Source organism: Haliotis cracherodii, unplaced genomic scaffold (genome assembly GCF_022045235.1).
Source record: "Haliotis cracherodii isolate W230 unplaced genomic scaffold, xgHalCrac1.p SCAF_11, whole genome shotgun sequence".
Classification (NCBI taxonomy): domain Eukaryota; kingdom Metazoa; phylum Mollusca; class Gastropoda; order Lepetellida; family Haliotidae; genus Haliotis; species Haliotis cracherodii.
This window is the reverse complement of record NW_027266266.1, coordinates 32,718,773-32,728,052: the sequence shown is the minus strand read 5'-3', so window position 1 is coordinate 32,728,052 and position 9,280 is coordinate 32,718,773.

The window sequence follows — 9,280 nt, the reverse complement described above, 5'->3', positions numbered from 1 at the left end:
TGGCGTAAAAGTCATCCATGTGAAAAAATTCGAATCACTGATGTATATAAGGTTCGAACTCAAGTCATGATTTTTGATGCTATTGCGCCAATATTTTACATGAGGGTCGACCATGTAAGAATGCATCCACACACCAAATGTTTTCGTTCTGAAACTAATACTTTGATGAATAGCTCTCATGGCGTAAAAGTCATGCATGTGAAAAAAATTCGAATAGCTGATGTATTTATAGTTCGGCCTCAAGTCAAGAATTTTTATGCAATTGCGCCAATATTTTACATGAGGGTCGACCATGTAAGAATGCATCCACACACCAAATGTTTTCGTTCTGAAACTAATACTTTGGAGAATAGCTCTCATGGCGTAAAAGTCATGCATGTGAAAAAATTCGAATCACTGATGTATATAAGGTTCAAACTCAAGTCATGATTTTTGATGCAATTGCGCCAATATTTTACATGAGGGTCGACCATGTAAGAATGCATCCACACACCAAATGTTTTCGTTCTGAAACTAATACTTTGGAGAATAGCTCTCATGGCGTAAAAGTCATGCATATGAAAAAATTCGAATCGCTGATGTATTTATAGTTCGAACTCAAGTCATGATTTTTGATGCAATTGCGCCAATATTTGACATGATGGTCGACCATATAAGAATGCATCCACACACCAAATGTTTTCGTTCTGAAACTAATACTTTGATGAATAGCTCTCATGGCGTAAAAGTCATGCATGTGAAAAAAATTCGAAACGCTGATGTATTTATAGTTCGGCCTCAAGTCAAGCATTTTTATGGAATTGCGCCAATATTTTACATGAGGGTCGACCATGTAAGAATGCATCCACACACCAAATGTTTTCGTTCTGAAACTAATACTTTGATGAATAGCTCTCATGGCGTAAAAGTCATTCATGTGAAAAAAATTCGAATAGCTGATGTATTTATAGTTCGGCCTCAAGTCAAGAATTTTTATGCAATTGCGCCAATATTTTACATGAGGGTCGACCATGTAAGAATGCATCTTCACACCAAATGTTTTCGTTCTGAAACTAATACTTTGGAGAATAGCTCGTATGGCGTAAAAGTCATGCATATGAAAAAAATCGAAGCGCTGATGTATTTATAGTTCAAACTCAAGTCACGAATTTTTATGCAATTGCGCCAATAATTTACATGAGGGTCGACCATGTAAGAATGCATCCACACACCAAATATTTTCGTTCTGAAACTAATACTTTGGAGAATAGCTCTCATGGCGTAAAAGTCATGCATATGAAAAAATTCGAATCACTGATGTATATAAGGTTCGAACTCAAGTCATGATTTTTGATGCAATTGCGCCAATATTTTACATGAGGGTCGACCATGTAAGAATGCATCCACACACCAAATGTTTTTGTTCTGAAACTAATACTTTGGAGAATAGCTCCCATGGCGTAAAAGTCATCCATGTGAAAAAATTCGAATCACTGATGTATATAAGGTTCGAACTCAAGTCATGATTTTTGATGCAATTGCGCCAATATTTTACATGAGGGTCGACCATGTAAGAATGCATCCACACACCAAATGTTTTCGTTCTGAAACTAATACTTTGGAGAATAGCTCTCATGGCGTAAAAGTCATGCATGTGAAAAAAATTCGAATAGCTGATGTATTTATAGTTCGGCCTCAAGTCAAGAATTTTTATGCAATTGCGCCAATATTTTACATGAGGGTCGACCATGTAAGAATGCATCCACACACCAAATGTTTTCGTTCTGAAACTAATACTTTGATGAATAGCTCTCATGGCGTAAAAGTCATGCATGTGAAAAAAATTCGAAACGCTGATGTATTTATAGTTCGGCCTCAAGTCAAGCATTTTTATGGAATTGCGCCAATATTTTACATGAGGGTCGACCATGTAAGAATGCATCCACACACCAAATGTTTTCGTTCTGAAACTAATACTTTGATGAATAGCTCTCATGGCGTAAAAGTCATGCATGTGAAAAAAATTCGAATAGCTGATGTATTTATAGTTCGGCCTCAAGTCAAGAATTTTTATGCAATTGCGCCAATATTTTACATGAGGGTCGACCATGTAAGAATGCATCTTCACACCAAATGTTTTCGTTCTGAAACTAATACTTTGGAGAATAGCAATCATGGCGTAAAAGTCATGCATGTGAAAAAATTCGAATCACTGATGTATATAAGGTTCGAACTCAAGTCATGATTTTTGATGCAATTGCGCCAATATTTTACATGAGGGTCGACCATGTAAGAATGCATCCACACACCAAATGTTTTCGTTCTGAAACTAATACTTTGGAGAATAGCTCTCATGGCGTAAAAGTCATGCATGTGAAAAAATTCGAATCGCTGATGTATTTATAGTTCGAACTCAAGTCAAGATTTTTGATGCAATTGCGCCAATATTTTTCATGAGGGTCGACCATGTAAGAATGCATCCACACACCAAATGTTTTCGTTCTGAAACTAATACTTTGGAGAATAGCAATCAAGGCGTAAAAGTCATGCATGTGAAAAAAAATCGAAACGCTGATGTATTCATAGTTCGAACTCAAGTCAAGAATTTTTATGCAATTGCGCCAATATTTTACATGAGGGTCGACCATGTAAGAATGCATCCACACACCAAATGTTTTCGTTCTGAAACTAATACTTTGGAGAATAGCTCTCATGGCGTAAAAGTCACGCATGTGAAAAAAATCGAATCACTGATGTATATAAGGTTCAAACTCAAGTCATGATTTTTGATGCAATTGCGCCAATATTTTACATGAGGGTCGACCATGTAAGAATGCATCCACACACCAAATGTTTTCGTTCTGAAACTAATACTTTGGAGAATAGCTCTCATGGCGTAAAAGTCATGCATATGAAAAAATTCGAATCGCTGATGTATTTATAGTTCGAACTCAAGTCATGATTTTTGATGCAATTGCGCCAATATTTGACATGATGGTCGACCATGTAAGAATGCATCCACACACCAAATGTTTTCGTTCTGAAACTAATACTTTGATGAATAGCTCTCATGGCGTAAAAGTCATGCATGTGAAAAAAATTCGAAACGCTGATGTATTTATAGTTCGGCCTCAAGTCAAGCATTTTTATGGAATTGCGCCAATATTTTACATGAGGGTCGACCATGTAAGAATGCATCCACACACCAAATGTTTTCGTTCTGAAACTAATACTTTGATGAATAGCTCTCATGGCGTAAAAGTCATGCATGTGAAAAAAATTCGAATAGCTGATGTATTTATAGTTCGGCTTCAAGTCAAGAATTTTTATGCAATTGCGCCAATATTTTACATGAGGGTCGACCATGTAGGAACGCATCTTCACACCAAATGTTTTTGTTCTGAAACTAATACTTTGGAGAATAGCAATCATGGCGTAAAAGTCATGCATGTGAAAAAATTCGAATCACTGATGTATATAAGGTTCGAACTCAAGTCATGATTTTTGATGCAATTGCGCCAATATTTTTCATGAGGGTCGACCATGTAAGAATGCATCCACACACCAAATGTTTTAGTTCTGAAACTAATACTTTGGAGAATAGCTCTCATGGCGTAAAAGTCATGCATGTGAAAAAATTCGAATCGCTGATGTATTTATAGTTCGAACTCAAGTCAAGATTTTTGATGCAATTGCGCCAATATTTTTTTTATGAGGGTCGACCATGTAAGAATGCATCCACACACCAAATGTTTTCGTTCTGAAACTAATACTTTGGAGAATAGCAATCAAGGCGTAAAAGTCATGCATGTGAAAAAAAATCGAAACGCTGATGTATTCATAGTTCGAACTCAAGTCAAGAAATTTGATGGAATTGCGCCAATATTTTACATGAGGGTCGACCATGTAAGAATGCATCCACACACCAAATGTTTTAGTTCTGAAACTAATACTTTGGAGAATAGCTCTCATGGCGTAAAAGTCATGCATGTGAAAAAATTCGAATCACTGATGTATATAAGGTTCGAACTCAAGTCATGATTTTTGATGCAATTGCGCCAATATTTTACATGATGGTCGACCATGTAAGAATGCATCCACACACCAAATGTTTTCGTTCTGAAACTAATACTTTGGAGAATAGCTCTCATGGCGTAATAGTCATGCGTATGAAAAAATTCGAATCGCTGATGTATTTATAGTTCGGCCTTAAGTCAAGATTTTTTATGCAATTGCGCCAATATTTTACATGAGGGTCGACCATGTAAGAATGCATCCACACACCAAATATTTTAGTTTTGAAACTAATACTTTGGAGAATAGCTCTCATGGCGTAAAAGTCATGCATATGAAAAAATTCGAATCACTGATGTATATAAGGTTCGAACTCAAGTCATGATTTTTGATGCAATTGCGCCAATATTTTACATGAGGGTCGACCATGTAAGAATGCATCCACACACCAAATGTTTTCGTTCTGAAACTAATACTTTGGAGAATAGCTCTCATGGCGTAAAAGTCATGCATGTGAAAAAAATTCGAATCGCTGATGTATTTATAGTTCGGCCTCAAGTCAAGAATTTTTATGGAATTGCGCCAATAATTTACATGATGGTTGACCATGTAAGAATGCATCCACACACCAAATATTTTCGTTCTGAAACTAATACTTTGGAGAATAGCTCTCATGGCGTAAAAGTCATGCATGTGAAAAAATTCGAATCACTGATGTATATAACGTTCAAACTCAAGTCATGATTTTTGATGCAATTGCACCAATATTTTACATGAGGGTCGGCCATGTAAGAATGCATTCACACACCAAATGTTTTCGTTGTGAAACTAATACTTTGGAGAATAGCTCTCATGGCGTAAAAGTCATGCATGTGAAAAAATTCGAATCACTGATGTATATAAGGTTCAAACTTAAGTCATGATTTTTGATGCAATTGCGCCAATATTTTCAATGAGGGTCGACCATGTAAGAATGCATCCACACATCAAATGTTTTTGTTCTGAAACTAATACTTTGGAGAATAGCTCTCATGGCGTAAAAGTCATGAATGTGAAAAAATTCGAATCGCTGATGTATATATAGTTCACACTCAAGTCAAGAATTTTTATGGAATTGCGCCAATATTTTACATGAGGGTCGACCATGTAAGAATGCATCCACACACCAAATGTTTTCGTTCTGAAACTAATACTTTGATGAATAGCTCTCATGGCGTAAAAGTCATGCATGTGAAAAAAATTCGAAACGCTGATGTATTTATAGTTCGGCCTCAAGTCAAGCATTTTTATGGAATTGCGCCAATATTTTACATGAGGGTCGACCATGTAAGAATGCATCCACACACCAAATGTTTTTGTTCTGAAACTAATACTTTGGAGAATAGCCCTCATGGCGTAAAAGTCATGCATGTGAAAAAAATTCGAATAGCTGATGTATTTATAGTTCGGCCTCAAGTCAAGAATTTTTATGCAATTGCGCCAATATTTTACATGAGGGTCGACCATGTAAGAATGCATCTTCACACCAAATGTTTTCGTTCTGAAACTAATACTTTGGAGAATAGCTCTCATGGCGTAAAAGTCATGCATATGAAAAAAATCGAAGCGCTGATGTATTTATAGTTCAAACTCAAGTCAAGAATTTTTATGCAATTGCGCAAATAATTTACATGAGGGTCGACCATGTAAGAATGCATCCACACACCAAATATTTTCGTTCTGAAACTAATACTTTGGAGAATAGCTCTCATGGCGTAAAAGTCATGCATATGAAAAAATTCGAATCACTGATGTATATAAGGTTCGAACTCAAGTCATGATTTTTGATGCAATTGCGCCAATATTTTACATGAGGGTCGACCATGTAAGAGTGCATCCACACACCAAATGTTTTTGTTCTGAAACTAATACTTTGGAGAATAGCTCTCATGGCGTAAAAGTCATCCATGTGAAAAAATTCGAATCACTGATGTATATAAGGTTCGAACTCAAGTCATGATTTTTGATGCTATTGCGCCAATATTTTACATGAGGGTCGACCATGTAAGAATGCATCCACACACCAAATGTTTTCGTTCTGAAACTAATACTTTGATGAATAGCTCTCATGGCGTAAAAGTCATGCATGTGAAAAAAATTCGAATAGCTGATGTATTTATAGTTCGGCCTTAAGTCAAGAATTTTTATGCAATTGCGCCAATATTTTACATGAGGGTCGACCATGTAAGAATGCATCCACACACCAAATGTTTTCGTTCTGAAACTAATACTTTGGAGAATAGCTCTCATGGCGTAAAAGTCACGCATGTGAAAAAAATCGAATCACTGATGTATATAAGGTTCAAACTCAAGTCATGATTTTTGATGCAATTGCGCCAATATTTTACATGAGGGTCGACCATGTAAGAATGCATCCACACACCAAATGTTTTCGTTCTGAAACTAATACTTTGGAGAATAGCTCTCATGGCGTAAAAGTCATGCATATGAAAAAATTCGAATCGCTGATGTATTTATAGTTCGAACTCAAGTCATGATTTTTGATGCAATTGCGCCAATATTTTACATGAGGGTCGACCATGTAAGAATGCATCCACACACCAAATGTTTTCGTTCTGAAACTAATACTTTGATGAATAGCTCTCATGGCGTAAAAGTCATGCATGTGAAAAAAATTCGAAACGCTGATGTATTTATAGTTCGGCCTCAAGTCAAGCATTTTTATGGAATTGCGCCAATATTTTACATGAGGGTCGACCATGTAAGAATGCATCCACACACCAAATGTTTTCGTTCTGAAACTAATACTTTGATGAATAGCTCTCATGGCGTAAAAGTCATGCATGTGAAACAAATTCGAATAGCTGATGTATTTATAGTTCGGCCTCAAGTCAAGAATTTTTATGCAATTGCGCCAATATTTTACATGAGGGTCGACCATGTAAGAATGCATCTTCACACCAAATGTTTTCGTTCTGAAACTAATAGTTTGGAGAATAGCAATCATGGCGTAAAAGTCATGCATGTGAAAAAATTCGAATCACTGATGTATATAAGGTTCGAACTCAAGTCATGATTTTTGATGCAATTGCGCCAATATTTTACATGAGGGTCGACCATGTAAGAATGCATCCACACACCAAATGTTTTCGTTCTGAAACTAATACTTTGGAGAATAGCTCTCATGGCGTAAAAGTCATGCATGTGAAAAAATTCGAATCGCTGATGTATTTATAGTTCGAACTCAAGTCAAGAAATTTGATGGAATTGCGCCAATATTTTACATGAGGGTCGACCATGTAAGAATGCATCCACACACCAAATGTTTTAGTTCTGAAATTAATACTTTGGAGAATAGCTCTCATGGCGTAAAAGTCATGCATGTGAAAAAATTCGAATCACTGATGTATATAAGGTTCGAACTCAAGTCATGATTTTTGATGCAATTGCGCCAATATTTTACATGAGGGTCGACCATGTAAGAATGCATCCACACACCAAATGTTTTAGTTCTGAAACTAATACTTTGGAGAATAGCTCTCATGGCGTAAAAGTCATGCATGTGAAAAAATTCGAATCGCTGATGTATTTATAGTTCGAACTCAAGTCAAGATTTTTGATGCAATTGCGCCAATATTTTTCATGAGGGTCGACCATGTAAGAATGCATCCACACACCAAATGTTTTCGTTCTGAAACTAATACTTTGGAGAATAGCAATCAAGGCGTAAAAGTCATGCATGTGAAAAAAAATCGAAACGCTGATGTATTCATAGTTCGAACTCAAGTCAAGAAATTTTGTGGAATTGCGCCAATAATTTACATGATGGTCGACCATGTAAGAATGCATCCACACACCAAATGTTTTAGTTCTGAAACTAATACTTTGGAGAATAGCTCTCATGGCGTAATAGTCATGCGTATGAAAAAATTCGAATCGCTGATGTATTTATAGTTCGGCCTTAAGTCAAGAATTTTTATGCAATTGCGCCAATATTTTACATGAGGGTCGACCATGTAAGAATGCATCCACACACCAAATATTTTAGTTTTGAAACTAATACTTTGGAGAATAGCTCTCATGGCGTAAAAGTCATCCATGTGAAAAAATTCGAATCACTGATGTATATAAGGTTCGAACTCAAGTCATGATTTTTGATGCTATTGCGCCAATATTTTACATGAGGGTCGACCATGTAAGAATGCATCCACACACCAAATGTTTTCGTTCTGAAACTAATACTTTGATGAATAGCTCTCATGGCGTAAAAGTCATGCATGTGAAAAAAATTCGAAACGCTGATGTATTTATAGTTCGGCCTCAAGTCAAGCATTTTTATGGAATTGCGCCAATATTTTACATGAGGGTCGACCATGTAAGAATGCATCCACACACCAAATGTTTTCGTTCTGAAACTAATACTTTGATGAATAGCTCTCATGGCGTAAAAGTCATGCATGTGAAACAAATTCGAATAGCTGATGTATTTATAGTTCGGCCTCAAGTCAAGAATTTTTATGCAATTGCGCCAATATTTTACATGAGGGTCGACCATGTAAGAATGCATCTTCACACCAAATGTTTTCGTTCTGAAACTAATAGTTTGGAGAATAGCAATCATGGCGTAAAAGTCATGCATGTGAAAAAATTCGAATCACTGATGTATATAAGGTTCGAACTCAAGTCATGATTTTTGATGCAATTGCGCCAATATTTTACATGAGGGTCGACCATGTAAGAATGCATCCACACACCAAATGTTTTAGTTCTGAAACTAATACTTTGGAGAATAGCTCTCATGGCGTAAAAGTCATGCATGTGAAAAAATTCGAATCGCTGATGTATTTATAGTTCGAACTCAAGTCAAGAAATTTGATGGAATTGCGCCAATATTTTACATGAGGGTCGACCATGTAAGAATGCATCCACACACCAAATGTTTTAGTTCTGAAATTAATACTTTGGAGAATAGCTCTCATGGCGTAAAAGTCATGCATGTGAAAAAATTCGAATCACTGATGTATATAAGGTTCGAACTCAAGTCATGATTTTTGATGCAATTGCGCCAATATTTTACATGAGGGTCGACCATGTAAGAATGCATCCACACACCAAATGTTTTAGTTCTGAAACTAATACTTTGGAGAATAGCTCTCATGGCGTAAAAGTCATGCATGTGAAAAAATTCGAATCGCTGATGTATTTATAGTTCGAACTCAAGTCAAGATTTTTGATGCAATTGCGCCAATATTTTTCATGAGGGTCGACCATGTAAGAATGCATCCAC